This window comes from Bombina bombina, chromosome 12 (assembly GCF_027579735.1).
Source record: "Bombina bombina isolate aBomBom1 chromosome 12, aBomBom1.pri, whole genome shotgun sequence".
Classification (NCBI taxonomy): domain Eukaryota; kingdom Metazoa; phylum Chordata; class Amphibia; order Anura; family Bombinatoridae; genus Bombina; species Bombina bombina.
In genome coordinates this window covers 154067841-154090133 of record NC_069510.1, presented here as the reverse complement: position 1 = coordinate 154090133, position 22293 = coordinate 154067841, and the positions used below count along the sequence as shown (strand labels likewise).

At 35.0% G+C, this 22293-nt stretch overlaps 1 protein-coding gene across 1 annotated transcript in view; it reads right to left on the bottom strand.

Moving 5' to 3' along the window:
• The window catches only part of DENND1A (DENN domain containing 1A), a 1966771-nt gene that overhangs the window by 161609 nt on the left and 1782869 nt on the right, over positions 1-22293 (bottom strand).

The following is a 22293-nucleotide window of genomic DNA, read 5'->3' as shown; positions in this document are numbered from 1 at the left end:
TTAGACAAATTCCAACACTGAATACAATGCAAAGGGATCTGAATAATACAAATCTTAAAGGGAAACTAAACTCAATTTTTATCTTTCAGGATTCAGAGAGAGCAACAATTTAAGCAACTTTCTAATTTACTCCTATTATCCATTTTTCTTCTTTCTCTTGGTATCTTTATTTGAAAAAGCAGGAATCTAAGCTTAGGAGCCGGCCCATTTTCGGTTCAGCATCTAGGTAGCGCTTGCTGATTGGTGTCTAAATGTAGCCACCAAACAGCAAGCGCTACCCAGGATTCTGAATAAAAAATGGGACGGCTCCTTAGCTTAGATTCCTGCTTTTTCAAATAAAGATAGCAAGAGAATGAAGAAAAATTGATAATAGGAGTAAATTAGAAAGTTGCTTAAAATTGCTGCTCTATCAAAATCATGAAAGAAAAATTTATGTTTGGTGTCCCTTTAACTAAAATACTACTCTGAAATACAATGCATAATTCTAATGCTCCACCCCCCCTAGGGTTGCCCCCTTTAGTTCAGGTCAAACCCGGGCACAGCAATTTGTTTTTGCTTGAATAGCACATAAACACAAATTTGTACATAGATATTCACACTCACTCACACACATACGCACTCACTCGAACACGCCAACAAACACATACTGCACACACCCTCACACACAAAGATACTAACGCTCACACACCCACACATTCTCTCTCACACACAAAGAAACCCACTCACACACAAAGACACTAACGCTCACACACAAAGAAACCCACTCACACACAAAGACACTAACGCTCACACACACATTCTCTCTCACACACAAAGACACTTACACACACATTCCCTCTCACACACTCTAATACATTCACTCTTTCACACACAGACTCACACACACAGAAATACACTGACAAACACAGAGACACACAATCTCTCACACACAAAGACACTTACACACACATTCTCTCTCACACACACTAATACACTCACTCTTTCACACACAGACTTACACACACAGAAATACACTGACAAACACAGACACACACTCTCTCACACACAAAGACACACACACACAGACACACACACACGCAAGAGAGACATAATAATAGGCATGTGCAGTATATTGCAAATGCATAATGTCACCTTTTTGGCTAATAAAACTATGACCCACAAATACTTGCATTATAATTGGTGTCCATTAATCATTAAATAATCAATATAGAATAGAAATTGTCATGAATTCTTACAATTTGTTATCCATTTAAATTTTAAATAATTATTTCTTCATGTTTCATTCAATTATTCAGCTAGCAAAATCAGGCTCATTGGCTTGTTGTTTTCGGCATATAAGACGCACAGAAATAAATCAGGCACCAAATGTATATACTGTGGCAAAATCTTGATACATAAACAAAATATTTAAATCAATATTCAACAAATGGTTAATTAAAAAAAAATCTAAATATTAATACAATCAAGGGGCACAAGGTCCAAATAAATCTTACTGACAACCAAAAAGGATGAAGGACAACATTACGTAATCTCTGTATAAAGCATACTTGTAAATAAAAATAGCTGACCCTGTGTGACTATAGGTGAGTTAATTAGCAGCTTGGGTATTCACAAGGATATACCTGGTCTATAGCCCTTTACAATTAACGTTAGACAACCGTATTTTAACATAAAGTGTGGTTGGTGATTTACTTAGAATAAATCATTTTAGTTCGCAAACAGGAATGAAAAACTGCTGTGAAATACGAGAAATGTTAACTTGATATATGGACAAGAAAGATTATTAAAGGGACATGAAACCCACAATATATATTTCATGATTTAGATAGATAATACAATTTTACACAACTTTCCAATTTACATCTATTGTCTAATTTGCGTATCATTTGTTGAAGAAATAGCAATGTATATGGGTGAACCAATAAAACAAGCTAGCTATGTGCAGCCACCAATCAGCAGCTCCTGAGCCTATTTAGATATGGTTTTCAACAAGAGAATGAAGCAAATTAGATAATAGAAGTAAATTGGAAAGTTGTTTAAAATGGTATACTCTTTCTGAATAAAGAAAAAAAATTGGGTTTCATGTCCCTTTATTTATTGTGACCTGTCATTAAGTACAATGGAAATCCAATGGCGTCCCATTTACACTAATTAAAGGCACTGTGTATTGTGATAATGTCAGTTTCCTACACATAGCTCATTATACTCTAATGACAGCGCAGAACAACCCTTAATCATAGAGTGTGTGATTTGTACATCTCTGCGCTGCATCAATGGAAAGCTTGTGCCTGACGGGGCAGGAAAAACAGAATGATAGAGAATACCTTTTATTTCTTTTTTCCAGTTTACTCATATTGTCAAATGTGCTTTGTTCTCATGGTATTCTTTGTTGAAGAGATATCTAGATCTGGAGAAGTACTTGAGAGGAAATAGTGCTGCCATCCAATGCTCTTGCTAATGTAGAATGTTGTTGCAAAACTACTGCAGACACGTGCACACTCCTGAACTTACCTCCCTGCTCTTCAACAAAGGATAACAAGAGAACTAAGCATATTTAACAGTAGAAGTTAATTGGAAAGTTGATCAAAAACATAAATTATGCTTACCTGATAATTTTCTTTTCTTCAGATGGAAAGAGTCCACAGCTGCATTCATTACATTTGGGAATTCAGAACCTGGCCCCCAGGAGGAGGCAAAGACACCCCAGCCAAAGGCTTAAATACCTCCCCCACTTCCCTCATCCCCCAGTCATTCTGCCGAGGAACAAGGAACAGTAGAAGAAATATCAGGGTGAAAAGGTGCCAGAAGAACAAAAAATACGGCCGCCCCGCATAAAAACACTGGCGGGGAGCTGTGGACTCTTTCCATCAGAAGAAAAGGAAATTATCAGGTAAGCATAATTTATGTTTTTTCATAAATAGAAAGAGTCCACAGCTGCATTCATTACTTTTGGGAAAACAATACCCAAGCTATAGAGGACACTGAATGCAATAACGGGAGGGTACAAGAGGCGGACCATTCTGAGGGCACCAGGTCTGAAACCCCTACCCAACAAAATCCTGCTTTGTCCGAAGCCGAGAATAACTTTGAAAAAGAGGAAAAGACCCAAGGACACTGACCCGCAGATAGTCCACAAGCTGAACTAGAGACCGCAGGAACTAGACTCGACTGAGTCAACAGCCTCCAGGAGACACCATCGCCCAGCAGTCGGTCTCCAAAGAACACGCCCCTTACTAAAGAAAGTAAACAAACTACTGCAATCTTCCACAGAGAAGGAAAGACACGGAGAAAACATGAATGTACTTGTAAAGCGCTGCTAATTCCCCTTAAGGGACTCAAGGCGCTGCTCATCATATCAACCTTCAAAGGAGGAAGGTAGACCTCGCCGGGGATCGACTTGCAACCCTTGCTACAGTGCAGAGTAGCCACAGTGCATTAGTATGCTTTGCTAGGTGTCCAGCTAGCATAAGGAACTCCAGACCAACAGAGACCCACCAGTCTCATAGAAACAAGGGGAGGCAACGCCCAGACCCCAGTAATACAGAAACCACGAGATAAGGCCAGGAGTCTGAAACAGAGAGAGGATCTTCCCCCAACACAGTGCAACCACACTCTAAAAAGCAACTGAAGATGAAGGTCCCCAAGTCGCAAAAAGGTAGCTCAGAATACCGAAATATTCAGAAATGAAACCTCGTGCAGCAAGCTCAGATAAGTCTGACGAACAACATTTGAAGCAAAAACACTGCATGCTGCAGTCATCTAAAAATAACTTAAATACTTGCAGGGCAAGCAGAAGCAGCTGAAGATAGGATCCTTCAGATTGCTAAGTATCCACTAACCAGCGGATAACGTTGCAGGCTATCTAAGAGCCGCCAGTCCTTTCCACAAATCCTGAACATGGAGAAAGGAGAAACCTCAAGAGGCTTACCGTACCTCGAATGCTCCGAGGACAAATTTAGCAGAGCAACAGATCTCAGATCCTGCTCCAACACTGGACCAGCCCAAGCCACAGACATGTCTGATAGACAAGGGGTGACAGAAAGACCACAACCAGAAGCCCCCAGTGAATGGCCAACAGAGCTCGGGTGCCAACTCAATCCGCTCCTTCAAAATAAGGCACTCCCAAGGAGAACCCCCTGGGACTTGGAACAGAGAAAAGTGCAATAGATCCATAGGAAGACCTGTCACAGCTCTCTTAGACAGTCTCTACGTAGAGAGATCAAATTCCAACAGGTGGAACAGAGCCCACAGAGCAGCAGATGCTGCCTCTTACAGAGATAAGCCACGTGATCCAACCTCCTACACATTGAGGATTGAGGGTGATATGCTGAGGAGAAGGAAAGCTGGATCCCCATTTGAGCACAAAAGGAATGGCAAAATCTGGAGACAAACTGGCTACCCCGGTCCGACACTATCTCCATGGGTAACCCATGTAAATGGAAGACCTCCCTGGCAAAAATTGAAGCAAGCTCCTGAGCGGTAGGCAACTTCTTCAAGGGAATGCAATGTGACATTTTAGAAAAACGGTCAACCACCATAAGGATAACAGTATTGACATTGGAAACAGGGAGCTCGACAATGAAGTCCATGGAAAGATGTGTCCACGGACGCTCACCATTAGCAATAGGTTGAAGAAGACCCACAGGAAGACGTCGAGGAGTCTTATTCTGTGCACAAACTGAGCAGGAGGCAACATACGTAGCAACATCAGAACGAAGACCTGGCCACCAGAATTGTCGAGTGACAGAACAAATCATTTGGTTCTTGCCTGGGTGACCTGAGGCTTTAGGATAGTGGTAAGTGTGCAAAAGTTTAGTTTGAAGATTCTCAGGAACAAAACACTTACCACTAGGTTTCTTAGGAGGTGCATTGGTTTGTGCAGCCAGGATCTCCTCCCCAAAGGGAGAAGTCAAATTAGTACATATGGTAGCCAAAATATGGTCAGGAGGTATAACTGGAGTAGGTACAGACTCCTCCTTGGACAGAGGCAAAAATTGTCGAGAGAGGGCATCAGCCCTAACATTCTTACTACCAGACAGGTAGGAGACCGCATAAAAAAAGCAAGACAAAAATAGCGCCCATCTGGCCTGTCGGGGCGACAAACATTTTGCTTTAGATAGATAAGTTAAATTCTTGTGGTCAGTAAGAATGAGCACTGGCACGCTAGTACCCTCGAGAAGATGCTTCCATTCCAAAATTATGGCCAGTAATTCCCTGTCGCCAATTTCATAATTGCACTCTGCTGGAGACAATATCTTAGAGAAGAAACCACACGGATGCAAGGAACCGTCAGGCATAGGACGTTGAGACAAGAGGGCACCTACTCCAGTCTCAGACGCATCGACCTCAAGAATGAAAGGCAGGACAGGGTTAGGATGAGCCAGAACTGGAGCGGCAGCAAAGGCAGTCTTAAGACTATCAAAGACCTTAATGGCAGTAGGTGACCAATGGAGTGGATCATTCTCTTTACGGGTCATGTCTGTGATAGGTTTGACCAAGGAAGAAAAGTTTTTAATAAACTTTCTATAGTAATTGGCGAACCCCAAAAAACGTTGAATAGACCGAAGACCAACTGGGCGAGGCCACTGCAGAACTGCAGATAACTTGTCAAGATCCATGGAGAACCCTGCAACAGAGATAACATAACCTAGGAAGGTTAATTGAGTCTGATGGAACTCACATTTCTCGAGTTTACAAAACAGGCCGTTCTCACGTAGTCTCTGAAGAACCCGTGTAACATCAGAACGATGAGCCTCAAGTGTGGGTGAGTGTATGAGGATGTCGTCTAAGTACACCACAACACACTGTTGCAACATATCTCGTAGGACATCATTAATAAATTCCTGGAAAACAGCAGGAGCATTAAATAGGCCAAAGGGCATTGCAGGATACTCATAATGCCCGCTCATGGTGTTAAATGCTGTTTTCCATTCGTGGCCTTCCTTAATCCTAACAAGATTGTACTCTACTCTCAAATCAAGTTTTGGTAAAGACCGTAGCTCCCTTGAGGAAGTCAAAGAGTTCCGTAATGAGCGGAATATGGTAGGCATTCTTAAGGGTAAGACGATTAAGACCCCTATAATTGATGCATGGTCTTAACTCACCACCCTTTTTCTTCACAAAGAAGAAGCCAGCTCCTGCAGGAGAGCAGGATTTGCGGATGATCCCCCGCGACAGAGCATTGGCAACATACTCCTCCATAGCACAATTCTCCGCAACAGACAAGAGGGTAAACCCGGCCCGAGGAGGAATGGCTCCGGGTTGCAGGTCTATGGCACAATCGTAAGACCGGTGAGGAGGCAACGTACCGGCACGCACCTTGTCAAAAACGTCTAGGAACTCTCGGTACTCCTCTGGCAATTGAGATACCGAAGAAGTGCACAAGACTTTAACTGGTTTCCGAAGACAAGTGGAAATACATTGCGGAGACCACAACAAAATTTCGGACCTGCGTCAGTCGAGACTGGGATTGTGCTTTTGGAGCCAGGGATAACCCAGAACAACCGGAAAATGCAGAGAGTTTATCACCTGGAACTGGAGGGTTTCAAAATGGAGAGCCCCACAGCCATGGATAATGGAGCAGTTTCGTGAGTAACGAGTGCAGGCTGAAGGGGCCTGGCATCAATGGCCTCAATAGCAGGCAGAACGGACCGAGGCAAAACAGGAATGGAGTGCTTTAATACAAAAGCACTGTCAATGAAATAGCCTGCAGCACCGGAGTCAACAAGAGCCTGGGTGACTATGGAGGAGTCCAACCAGGAAAGGAAAACCGTGACCAAAGGTTTCTCCTTTTGCGGTTCCGGGGACAAGGATAAACCACCCAAGGTCTGCCCCCGACAGGACCTTAGGTGTGAGCTTTTCCCGCCCATGTAGGACAAGACTTCAAAAGGTGGACCTGTAACCCACAATAGAGACAGAGCCCCTCCCTCCTCCGAAAGGCCCTCTCTGCCGCAGAGAGACGCGTGAATCCCAACTGCATCGGCTCAGCAGTACCTGGTGACTCGGGACCAGGAGGCATGGGAGGAGAGGGAGGTATGGGTGGGAACGAACACGTAGGAGACAACGGAACAGGAGGCTTCCGCAAGCGCTCCTTGAAAGAGGGCCTCTCTTAGTCTGATGTCAATTAGGATAAAAAAAGACACCAATGCCTCAAGATCTTCTGGTAAATCTCTGGCAGCAACTTCATCTTTAATCACATCAGAGAGCCCATGAAAGAAGGCGGCAACAAGGGTATCATTGTTCCAACCTACCTCTGCGGCAAGCGTACGGAACTCAATAGCATACTGAGCAACAGATCTTGTACCTTGCTAAATGGACATGAGTCGCTTAGCAGCAGAGGAGGAGCGAGCCGGAACATCGAATACCCTTCAAAAGGAGGCCAAAAATTCAGGGTAATTTGAAATCATAGGTTTATTAGTCTCCCACAAGGGATTAGCCCAGGCAAGAGCTGTGTCAGAGAGTAACGAGATGAGAAATCCCACCTTAGCTCTGTCAGAGGGAAACGCCTGAGGTAACATCTCAAAGTAAATGTCCACCTGGTTCAAAAGCCCTCTGCACTGAATAGGATCACCTCCATATCGCTGAGGTAGAGGTGCAGAACTGGACATGCTCCTGTAGGACAAGGTGCAGCAGAGGAAACAGGAGCAGTCATAACTTGCGGGACACTTTGGTCCAAATGTGCAGTGTGAGTCAGCAGGGTTTGCAGGGCTAGTGCAAATTGATCCAAGTGGTGATCCTGTTCATCCATCCTGGAAATGATGGCAGGTAAAGGTGGATTATTAGCACCATCAGGATTCATGGCCCTTGTGTAATGTCAGGGTGTCAGGAATCAGACTAAGACGAGAAGTGCAAAAATAATCACACCTTTATTAATAATAAAAAGTCCACAAGACAAATAACAAGCCAGGAATCAAAACCAGAGCTGGTAGTCAGACGAGCAGAGTCAGGAGCCAAAGTGAATAGTCAGACGAGCCTAGTCAGGAGCCAAAGCGAGTCAGACGAACCGGAATCAGGAACAAGGAGAACAGCAGAGTCAGGAACAAGCCAGGGATCAGGAACCAGGAGGGACGTCAGACAGCCAGGTAATACACAGGAGCTCTCACAAACAGGTCTGAGACAACGCAAGGGCAAAGCATACTGAACAGAGGCCCTTTAAATAATAAGTGATAACATCACAATTCTGAGTCTGCATCCTGTCTCACACTGATGATGTACACCAGACTGGTCATAAAAGGAAGTGCAGGAAATGAGCAGCATCACACAGTACGCACCAGAGTCAGCAAGAGAGGTGAGTAAAATGGCTGCCAAAGCAGGGAAAATCCCTGACACAAGCGTAGTAAAAGTTGGTGGTAGGGAACTCGTCTTGTGGGAAATAGAATCCCCAGAGGCGGATGGCTCAGTGGGCACCTGATTCCCCGATCCCGAGGATCAGAGCACTCTAAAACAGCATTCGGAACATAACTGATGGGCATGTATCACCCGGGCCAATTCATATTCTTCGCAAGAAGTAGAGTCTGAATCAGAGACATCCGTCTCCAAAAATATCAGAATCCTCCATAACTGGGACACTGAATAAAAAATGGACCAATAAGAAAAATCTAAATGGCACCTTACACCCTCAATATCTGGGGCACTCAACACCTCCAGAGAACCAGACACCAGCGGACCAGGATATCTCCGTCGCCACACAGTCAGGAATGTGGAAATGGAGTCACAAGGTAAACCATGCAGTCCATGCAAAAGCGCACCCGACCATAAAGGCTGCGTCACTAGACATAGGCCGTTATGTTCCAAAATACCCATGAGCTGAAGCAACACTACCCAGTAGCAGACAGAATCACATAACAACCATGATTATAAACCCCCCTGTTCAATAACCCTCCTCAGGAGATATTAACCCTTGATAGATACAAAAAGGAGCTTCACTGAGACCCTATGTTAAAGTTATCCCCCAAAAGGTTGTAGCTGCTCTCGGATAAACAGTTGTAATTGCAATACATCCATGATGAAAGTAAAATGAAACGATCTACGCTGTGGAACAGGAACACGGCCCTTCAAGTGTGAAAGATAGTTGCGTCGCTTCTGCCATGGACTTGAGAGAAAAAAGCAGGCAGCGAAACTCGTCAACGCTGATTGCATGTGGAGCTGTTAATATGAGTTAGGATGATTTCACAGAAAGACTCTCCATGCATCTCTGGACTCTAACTTTCACCCATGCTCTGACTGAGAGGCTGACATGACTACTTAAAACTCCAGTCCCATGCTGAAGAGTACTACCCTCCATAAGAGACTATCAAAAACTTCTGACACTTCTCTGCCGACGTCCTGGGACAAAAGGCAAAGAATGACTGGGGTATGAAGGGAGTGGGAGGAGCAATTTTTTATACTTTATACTTTAAGAAGTTGTCTATATTTTCACAATCCAGTACAAGTCCAACAGCACAGAAAGTTGATTTGTGCATTCCTAACTGAGGACATTACGGCTAACAGCAGGAGCTGCTCATTGAGCAAAAGCCGGGAGGAGATCTACAGCAGCTGGGTTCCCCGCAGTGTACTAGCCACTGTTTAAGTGCTAGCAAGCGAGAACGCACTGGTCATAGTACAGTGCCATATTTTCTGGTAAGCATATTACCTTCAATTGTACAGATTCATTTGACGAAACAATATCACGCTATTGTGGCGCCCTCTTTCTATCTTCTGTTTGTACCGTAATTATACTCTCTGCTCTGTATATTACATACAGTGTGTTCTGTACAGTAATTACACACTCTGCTCTGTATGTTATATACAATTTATGTACAGTAATTATACACTCTGCTTTGTATATTACATACAATAGGTTCTGTACAGTAATTATACGCTCTGCTCTGTATATTACATACAATGTGTTCTGTACAGTAATTATACGCTCTGTTTTGTAATTTACATACAATGTATTCTGTACAGTAACTATACACTCTGCTCTGTATATTATATACAATTGGTTCTGTACAGTAATTATACACTCTGCTCTGTATATTACATACAATGTTTTCTGTACAGTAATTATACGCTCTGCTCTGTATATTGCATACAATATGTTCTGTACAGTAATTATACGCTCTGCTCTGTATGTTATATACAAATCCTCTTCTGTCGACGGCTACTGAAGAATGAAGGTTCCTTTAAGGGACTTCATCCAAGATGGCTGATTGGATCAGCCAATAGGATTTTTTCAACTTTAATTCCAATTGGCTGATAGAATTCTGTCAGCCAATCGGAATTCAAGGGACACCATCTTGGATAACGTCCCTTAAAGGAACCTTTATTCTTCAGTAGCCGTCGAAAGAAGAGGATGCTCCGTGCCGGATGTCTTGAAGATGGAGCAGCTCTGCGTCGGAAGGATGAAGATAGAAGATGCCGTCTGGATGAAGACTTCTGCCTGCCTGGAGGACCACTTCTTGCCGCTTGGATGAAGACTTCTCCCGGCTTCGTTGAGGATTTCTTGCCCCTTGGATGAAGACTTCTCCCGGTTTTGTTGAGGATGGATGTCCGGTCTTCAAAAACTGTAAGTGGATCTTCGGGGGTTAGTGTTAGCTAGGTTTTTTTAAGGGTTTATTGGGTAGGTTTTATTTTCAGCTTAAGGTTTGGGCTGAAAAAGAGCTAAATGCCCTTTTAAGGGCAATGCCCATCCAAATGCCCTTTTTTAGGGCAATGGGGAGCTTAGGTTTTTTTTTAGATAGGATTTTATTTGGGGGGTTTGGTTGTGTGGGTGGTGGGTTTTACTGTTGGGGTACTGTTTGTAATTTTTTTGACAGATAAAAGAGCTGATTTCTTTGGGGCAATGACCCGCAAAAAGGCCCTTTTAAGGGCTATTGGCAGTTTAGTTTAGGCTAGGGTTTTATTATTTTGGGGTTGATTTTTTTGATAGGGCTTTGATAGGGCTATTGATAGGGCTACTAGATTAGGTGTAATTAGTTTAAATATTTGATCATTTCTTTTATACTTTGTGTAAGTTAGTGTTTTTTTTTGTAATTTAGTTAATTGTATTTAATTAATGTAATTGATTTAATTGTAGTGTAAGGTTAGGTGTTAGTGTAAGACAGGTTAGGTTTTATTTTACAGGTAAGTTTGTATTTATTTTAACTAGGTAGCTAGTAAATAGTTAATAACTATTTACTAACTAGTCTACCTAGTTAAAATAAATACAAATTTACCTGTGAAATAAAAATAAAACTTAAGATAGATACAATGTAACTATTAGTTATATTGTAGCTAGCGTAAGGTTTATTTTATAGGTAAGTATTTAGTTATAAATAGGAATTATTTAGGTATTAACTGCAATTTTTATTTAGATTTATTTTAATTATGTTAAAATTAGTGGGGGTTAGGGTTAAGTGTAGGGGTTAATAACTTTAGTATAGTGGTGGAGATTTTGGTGGCAGTAGATTAGGGGTTAATAAATGTATGTAGGTTGCAGCGATGTAAAGGACAGCAGATTAGGGGTTAATAATATTTAACTAGTGTTTGCGATGCAGGAGTGCGGCAGTTTAAGGGTTAATATGTTTATCATAGTGGTGGCGATGTCCGGAGCGGCAGATTAGGGGTTAATAATTTTATTTTAGTGTTTGCAATGCGGGAGGGCCTTGGTTTATGGGTGTTAGTGTACATTTTAGTACTTTAGTTACGAGTTTTATGTTACGACTTTGTAACATAAAAGCCATAACTACTGACTTTCATTTTACGGTACGGATCTTGACGGTATAGCGTGTACCGCTCACTTTTGGCCGGACAGGCAAACTCGTAATACCGGCGCTATAGAAGTCCATTGAAAAAAAGAATTTTTGAAAGCTGCGGTAGTTACGTTGCGTTAGGTCAAAAAAGTGTACGGTACAGATATACCTGCAAGACTCGTAATACAAGCGGTAGACAAAAAGCATCGTTATGAGGCTTTTTCACTCATAACGCAAAATTCGTACTCTAGCCAAATGTGTTCTGTACAGTAATTATACACTCTGCTCTGTATATTACACATATGTTCTGTACAGTAATTATACACTCTGCTCTGTATATTACATACAATGTGTTCTGTACAGTAATTATACACTCTGCTCTGTATATTACATACAATGTGTTCTGTACAGTAATTATACACTCTGCTCTGTATATTACATACAATGTGTTCTGTACATTAATTATACACTCTGCTCTTTATATTACATACAATATGTTCTGTACAGTAATTATACACTCTGCTCTGTATATTACATACAATATGTTCTGTACAGTAATTATATACTGTATAATGACATAAATATTACCTTACTGATTACAGTACTGTACTATCTTTATCATGGTACTATGTATACAAAAGTAATAAACTGATATAAAACTACCGTTAGGTTACATGTATAAGCTGTATAATGACATATAAATATTACCTTACTGATTACAGTACTGTACTATCTTTATCATGGTACTATGTATACAAAAGTAATAAACTGATATAAAACTACCTTTAGGTTACATGTATAAGCTGTATAATGACATATAAATATTACCTTACTGATTACAGTACTGTACTATCTTTATCATGGTACTATGCATACAAAGTAATAAACTGATATAAAACTACCTTTAGGTTACATGTATAAGCTGTATAATGACATATATATTACCTTACTGATTACAGTACTGTACTATCCTTATCATGGTACTATGTATATAATGTAATAAACTGATATAAAACTACCTTTAGGTTACATGTATAAGCTGTATAATGACATATAATTATTACCTTACTGATTACAGTACTGTACTATCTTTATCATGGTACTATGTATACAAAAGTAATAAACTGATATAAAACTACCTTTAGGTTACATGTATAAGCTGTATAATGACATATAAATATTACCTTACTGATTACAGTACTGTACTATCTTTATCATGGTACTATGTATACAAAAGTAATAAACTGATATAAAACTACCTTTAGGTTACATATATAAGCTGTATAATGACATATAAATATTACCTGTCTGATTACAATACTGTACTATCTTTATCATGGTACTATGCATACAAAAGTAATAAACTGATATAAAACTACCTTTAGGTTACATGTATAAGCTGTATAATGACGTATAAATATTACCTTACTGATTACAGTACTGTACTATCTTTATCATGGTACTATGTATACAAAGTAATAAACTGATATAAAACTACCTTTAGGTTACATGTATAAGCTGTATAATGACATATAAATATTACTTGTCTGATTACAGTACTGTACTATCTTTATCATGGTACTATGTATACAAAGTAATAAACTGATATAAAACTACCTTTAGGGTACATGTATAAGCTGTATAATGACATATAAATATTACCTTACTGATTACAGTACTGTACTATCTTTATCATGGTACTATGTATATAAAAGTAATAAACTGATATAAAACTACCTTTAGGTTACATGTATAAGCTGTATAATGATATATAAATATTACTTGTCTGATTACAGTACTGTACTATCTTTATCATGGTACTATGTATACAAAAGTAATAAACTGATATAAAACTACCTTTAGGTTACATGTATAAGCTGCATAATGACATATAAATATTACCTTACTGATTACAGTACTGTACTATCTTTATCATGGTACTATGTATACAAAAGTAATAAACTGATATAAAACTACCTTTAGGTTACATGTATAAGCTGTATAATGACATATAAATATTACCTGTCTGATTACAGTACTGTACTATCTTTATCATGGTACTATGCATACAAAAGTAATAAACTGATATAAAACTACCTTTAGGTTACATGTATAAGCTGTATAATGACATAAATATTACTGTCTGATTACAGTGCTGTACTATTTTTATCATGGTACTATGTATATAAAAGTAATAAACTGATATAAAACTACCTTTAGGTTACATGTATAAGCTGTATAATCACATGTAAATATTACTTGTCTGATTACAGTACTGTACTATCTTTATCATGGTACTATGTATACAAAAGTAATAAACTGATATAAAACTACCTTTAGGTTACATGTATAAGCTGCATAATGACATATAAATATTACCTTACTGATTACAGTACTGTACTATCTTTATCATGGTACTATGTATACAAAAGTAATAAACTGATATAAAACTACCTTTAGGTTACATGTATAAGCTGTATAATGACATATAAATATTACCTGTCTGATTACAGTACTGTACTATCTTTATCATGGTACTATGTATACAAAAGTAATAAACTAAAATATAACTACCTTTAGGTTACATGTATAAGCTGTATAATGACATATAAATATTACCTTACTGATTACAGTACTGTACTATCTTTATCATGGTGCTATGTATACACAAGTAATAAACTGATATAAAACTACCTTTAGGTTACATGTATAAGCTGTATAATGACATATAAATATTACCTTACTGATTACAGTACTGTACTATCTTTATCATGGTACTATGTATAAAAAAGTAATAAACTGATATAAAACTACCGTTAGGTTACATGTATAAGTTGTATAATGACATATAAATATTACCTTACTGATTACAGTACTGTACTATCTTTATCATGGTACTATGTATACAAAAGTAATAAACTGATATAAAACTACCTTTAGGTTACATGTATAAGCTGTATAAAGACATACAAATATTACCTTACTGATTACAGTACTGTACTATCTTTATCATGGTACTATGTATACAAAAGTAATAAACTGATATAAAACTACCTTTAGGTTACATGTATAAGCTGTATAATGACATAAATATCACTTGTCTGATTACAGTACTGTACTATCTTTATCATGGTACTATGTATACAAAAGTAATAAACTGATATAAAACTACCTTTAGGTTACATGTATAAGCTGTATAATGACATATAAATATTACCTTACTGATTACAGTACTGTACTATCTTTATCATGGTACTATGTATACAAAAGTAATAAACTGATATAAAACTACCTTTAGATTACATGTATAAGCTGTATAATGACATATAAATATTACTGTCTGATTACAGTACTGTACTATCTTTATCATGGTACTATGTATACAAAAGTAATAAACTGATATAAAACTACCTTTAGGTTACATGTATAAGCTGTATAATGACATATAAATATTACCTTACTGATTACAGTACTGTACTATCTTTATCATGGTACTATGTATACAAAAGTAATAAACTGATATAAAACTACCATTAGGTTACATGTATAAGCTGTATAATGACATATAAATATTACTGTCTGATTACAGTACTGTACTATCTTTATCATGGTACTATGTATACAAAAGTAATAAACTGATATAAAACTACCTTTAGGTTACATGTATAAGCTGTATAATGACATAAATATTACCTTACTGATTACAGTACTGTACTATATTTATCATGGTACTATGTATACAAAAGTAATTATCTGATATAAAACTACCGTTAGGTTACATGTATAAGCTGTATAATGACATATAAATATTACCTGACTGATTACAGTACTGTACTATCTTTATCATGGTACTATGTATACAAAAGTAATAAACTGATATAAAACTACCTTTAGGTTACATGTATAAGCTGTATAATGACATATAATGACATAAATATTACCTGTCTGATTACAGTACTGTACTATCTTTATCATGGTACTATGTATACAAAAGTAATAAACTGATATAAAACTACCTTTAGATTACATGTATAAGCTGTATAATGACATATAAATATTACTGTCTGATTACAGTACTGTACTATCTTTATCATGGTACTATGTATACAAAAGTAATAAACTGATATAAAACTACCTTTAGGTTAGATGTATAAGCTGTATAATGACATATAAATATTACCTTACTGATTACAGTACTGTACTATCTTTATCATGGTACTATGTATACAAAAGTAATAAACTGATATAAAACTACCTTTAGGTTACATGTATAAGCTGTATAATGACATATAAATATTACCTTACTGATTACAGTACTGTACTATCTTTATCATGGTACTATGTATACAAAAGTAATAATCTGATATAAAACTACCGTTAGGTTACATGTATAAGCTGTATAATGACATATAAATATTACCTGTCTGATTAGAGTACTGTACTATCTTTATCATGGTACTATGTATACAAAAGTAATAAACTGATATAAAACTACCTTTAGGTTACATGTATAAGCTGTATAATGACATATAAATATTACCTTACTGATTACAGTACTGTACTATCTTTATCATGGTACTATGTATACAAAAGTAATAAACTGATATAAAACTACCTTTAGGTTACATGTATAAGCTGTATAATGACATATAAATATTACCTTACTGATTACAGTACTGTACTATCTTTATCATGGTACTATGTATACACAAGTAATAAACTGATATAAAACTACCTTTAGGTTACATGTATAAGCTGTATAATGACATAAATATTACCTGTCTGATTACAGTACTGTACTATCTTTATCATGGTACTATGTATACAAAGTAATAAACTGATATAAAACTACCTTGAGGTTACATGTATAAGCTGTATAATGACATATAAATATTACCTTACTGATTACAGTACTGTACTATCTTTATCATGGTACTATGTATAAAAAAGTAATAAACTGATATAAAACTACCGTTACGTTACATGTATAAGTTGTATAATGACATATAAATATTACCTTACTGATTACAGTACTGTACTATCTTTATCATGGTACTATGTATACAAAAGTAATAAACTGATATAAAACTACCTTTAGGTTACATGTATAAGCTGTATAAAGACATATAAATATTACCTTACTGATTACAGTACTGTACTATCTTTATCATGGTACTATGTATACAAAAGTAATAAACTGATATAAAACTACCTTTAGGTTACATGTATAAGCTGTATAATGACATAAATATCACTTGTCTGATTACAGTACTGTACTATCTTTATCATGGTACTATGTATACAAAAGTAATAAACTGATATAAAACTACCTTTAGATTACATGTATAAGCTGTATAATGACATAAAAATATTACCTTACTGATTACAGTACTGTACTATCTTTATCATGGTGCTATGTATACACAAGTAATAAACTGATATAAAACTACCTTTAGGTCACATGTATAAGCTGTATAATGACATATAAATATTACCTTACTGATTACAGTACTGTACTATCTTTATCATGGTACTATGTATAAAAAAGTAATAAACTGATATAAAACTACCGTTAGGTTACATGTATAAGTTGTATAATGACATATAAATATTACCTTACTGATTACAGTACTGTACTATCTTTATCATGGTGCTATGTATACACAAGTAATAAACTGATATAAAACTACCTTTAGGTCACATGTATAAGCTGTATAATGACATATAAATATTACCTTACTGATTACAGTACTGTACTATCTTTATCATGGTACTATGTATAAAAAAGTAATAAACTGATATAAAACTACCGTTAGGTTACATGTATAAGTTGTATAATGACATATAAATATTACCTTACTGATTACAGTACTGTACTATCTTTATCATGGTACTATGTATACACAAGTAATAAACTGATATAAAACTACCTTTAGGTTACATGTATAAGCTGTATAATGACATATAAATATTACCTTACTGATTACAGTACTGTACTATCTTTATCATGGTACTATGTATACAAAAGTAATAAACTGATATAAAACTACCTTTAGGTTACATGTATAAGCTGTATAATGACATATAAATATTACCTTACTGATTACAGTACTGTACTATCTTTATCATGGTACTATGTATACAAAAGTAATAAACTGATATAAAACTACCTTTAGGTTACATGTATAAGCTGTATAATGACATATAAATATTACCTTACTGATTACAGTACTGTACTATCTTTATCATGGTACTATGTATACACAAGTAATAAACTGATATAAAACTACCTTTAGGTTACATGTATAAACTGTATAATGACATAAATATTACCTGTCTGATTACAGTACTGTACTATCTTTATCATGGTACTATGTATACAAAGTAATAAACTGATATAAAACTACCTTTAGGTTACATGTATAAGCTGTATAATGACATATAAATATTACCTTACTGATTACAGTACTGTACTATCTTTATCATGGTACTATGTATAAAAAAGTAATAAACTGATATAAAACTACCGTTAGGTTACATGTATAAGTTGTATAATGACATATAAATATTACCTTACTGATTACAGTACTGTACTATCTTTATCATGGTACTATGTATACAAAAGTAATAAACTGATATAAAACTACCTTTAGGTTACATGTATAAGCTGTATAAAGACATATAAATATTACCTTACTGATTACAGTACTGTACTATCTTTATCATGGTACTATGTATACAAAAGTAATAAACTGATATAAAACTACCTTTAGGTTACATGTATAAGCTGTATAATGACATAAATATCACTTGTCTGATTACAGTACTGTACTATCTTTATCATGGTACTATGTATACAAAAGTAATAAACTGATATAAAACTACCTTTAGGTTACATGTATAAGCTGTATAATGACATATAAATATTACCTTACTGATTACAGTACTGTACTATCTTTATCATGGTACTATGTATACAAAAGTAATAAACTGATATAAAACTACCTTTAGATTACATGTATAAGCTGTATAATGACATATAAATATTACCTTACTGATTACAGTACTGTACTATCTTTATCATGGTACTATGTATAAAAAAGTAATAAACTGATATAAAACTACCGTTAGGTTACATGTATAAGCTGTATAATGACATATAAATATTACCTTACTGATTACAGTACTGTACTATCTTTATCATGGTACTATGTATACAAAAGTAATAAACTGATATAAAACTACCTGTAGGTTACATGTATAAGCTGTATAATGACATATAAATATTACTGTCTGATTACAGTACTGTACTATCTTTATCATGGTGCTATGTATACACAAGTAATAAACTGATATAAAACTACCTTTAGGTCACATGTATAAGCTGTATAATGACATATAAATATTACCTTACTGATTACAGTACTGTACTATCTTTATCATGGTACTATGTATAAAAAAGTAATAAACTGATATAAAACTACCGTTAGGTTACATGTATAAGTTGTATAATGACATATAAATATTACCTTACTGATTACAGTACTGTACTATCTTTATCATGGTACTATGTATACAAAAGTAATAAACTGATATAAAACTACCTTTAGGTTACATGTATAAGCTGTATAATGACATATAAATATTACCTTACTGATTACAGTACTGTACTATCTTTATCATGGTACTATGTATACAAAAGTAATAAACTGATATAAAACTACCTTTAGGTTACATGTATAAGCTGTATAAAGACATATAAATATTACCTTACTGATTACAGTACTGTACTATCTTTATCATGGTACTATGTATACAAAAGTAATAAACTGATATAAAACTACCTTTAGGTTACATGTATAAGCTGTATAATGACATAAATATCACTTGTCTGATTACAGTACTGTACTATCTTTATCATGGTACTATGTATACAAAAGTAATAAACTGATATAAAACTACCTTTAGGTTACATGTATAAGCTGTATAATGACATATAAATATTACCTTACTGATTACAGTACTGTACTATCTTTATCATGGTACTATGTATACAAAAGTAATAAACTGATATAAAACTACCTTTAGATTACATGTATAAGCTGTATAATGACACATAAATATTACTGTCTGATTACAGTACTATACTATCTTTATCATGGTACTATGTATACAAAAGTAATAAACTGATATAAAACTACCTTTAGATTACATGTATAAGCTGTATAATGACATATAAATATTACTGTCTGATTACAGTACTGTACTATCTTTATCATGGTACTATGTATACAAAAGTAATAAACTGATATAAAACTACCTTTAGGTTACATGTATAAGCTGTATAATGACATATAAATATTACCTTACTGATTACAGTACTGTACTATCTTTATCATGGTACTATGTATACAAAAGTAATAAACTGATATAAAACTACCTTTAGGTTACATGTATAAGCTGTATAATGACATATAAATATTACCTTACTGATTACAGTACTGTACTATCTTTATCATGGTACTATGTATACAAAAGTAATAATCTGATATAAAACTACCGTTAGGTTACATGTATAAGCTGTATAATGACATATAAATATTACCTGTCTGATTAGAGTACTGTACTATCTTTATCATGGTACTATGTATACAAAAGTAATAAACTGATATAAAACTACCTTTAGGTTACATGTATAAGCTGTATAATGACATATAATGACATAAATATTACCTGTCTGATTACAGTACTGTACTATCTTTATCATGGTACTATGTATACAAAAGTAATAAACTGATATAAAACTACCTTTAGGTTACATGTATAAGCTGTATAATGACATATAAATATTACTGTCTGATTACAGTACTGTACTATCTTTATCATGGTACTATGTATACAAAAGTAATAAACTGATATAAAACTACCTTTAGATTACATGTATAAACTGTATAATGACATATAAATATTACTGTCTGATTACAGTACTGCACTATCTTTATCATGGTACTATGTATACAAAAGTAATAAACTGATATAAAACTACCTTTAGGTTACATGTATAAGCTGTATAATGACATATAAATATTACCTTACTGATTACAGTACTGTACTATCTTTATCATGGTACTATGTATACAAAAGTAATAAACTGATATAAAACTACCTTTAGGTTACATGTATAAGCTGTATAATGACATATAAATATTACCTTACTGATTACAGTACTGTACTATCTTTATCATGGTACTATGTATACAAAAGTAATAAACTGATATAAAACTACCTTTAGGTTACATGTATAAGCTGTATAATGACATATAAATATTACCTTACTGATTACAGTACTGTACTATCTTTATCATGGTACTATGTATACAAAAGTAATAATCTGATATAAAACTACCGTTAGGTTACATGTATAAGCTGTATAATGACATATAAATATTACCTGTCTGATTACAGTACTGTACTATCTTTATCATGGTACTATGTATACAAAAGTAATAAACTGATATAAAACTACCTATAGGTTACATGTATAAGCTGTATAATGACATATAAATATTACCTTACTGATTACAGTACTGTACTATCTTTATCATGGTACTATGTATACAAAAGTAATAATCTGATATAAAACTACCGTTAGGTTACATGTATAAGCTGTATAATGACATATAAATATTACCTGTCTGATTAGAGTACTGTACTATCTTTATCATGGTACTATGTATACAAAAGTAATAAACTGATATAAAACTACCTTTAGGTTACATGTATAAGCTGTATAATGACATATAATGACATAAATATTACCTGTCTGATTACAGTACTGTACTATCTTTATCATGGTACTATGTATACAAAAGTAATAAACTGATATAAAACTACCTTTAGGTTACATGTATAAGCTGTATAATGACATATAAATATTACCTTACTGATTACAGTACTGTACTATCTTTATCATGGTACTATGTATACAAAAGTAATAAACTGATATAAAACTACCTTTAGGTTACATGTATAAGCTGTATAATTACATATAAATATTACCTTACTGATTATAGTACTGTACTATCTTTATCATGGTACTATGTATACAAAAGTAATAAACTGATATAAAACTACCTTTAGGTTACATGTATAAGCTGTATAATGACATATAAATATTACTGTCTGATTACAGTACTGTATTATCTTTATCATGGTACTATGTATACAAAAGTAATAAACTGATATAAAACTACCTTTAGGTTACATGTATAAGCTGTATAATGAAATATAAATATTACTGTCTGATTACAGTAGTGTACTATCTTTATCATGGTACTATGTATACAAAAGTAATAAACTGATATAAAACTACCTTTAGGTTACATGTATAAGCTGTATAATGACATATAAATATTACCTGTCTGATTACAGTACTGTACTATCTTTATCATGGTACTATGTATACAAAAGTAATAAACTGATATAAAACTACCTTTAGCTTACATGTATAAGCTGTATAATGACATATAAATATTACCTGTCTGATTACAGTACTGTACTATCTTTATCATGGTACTATGTA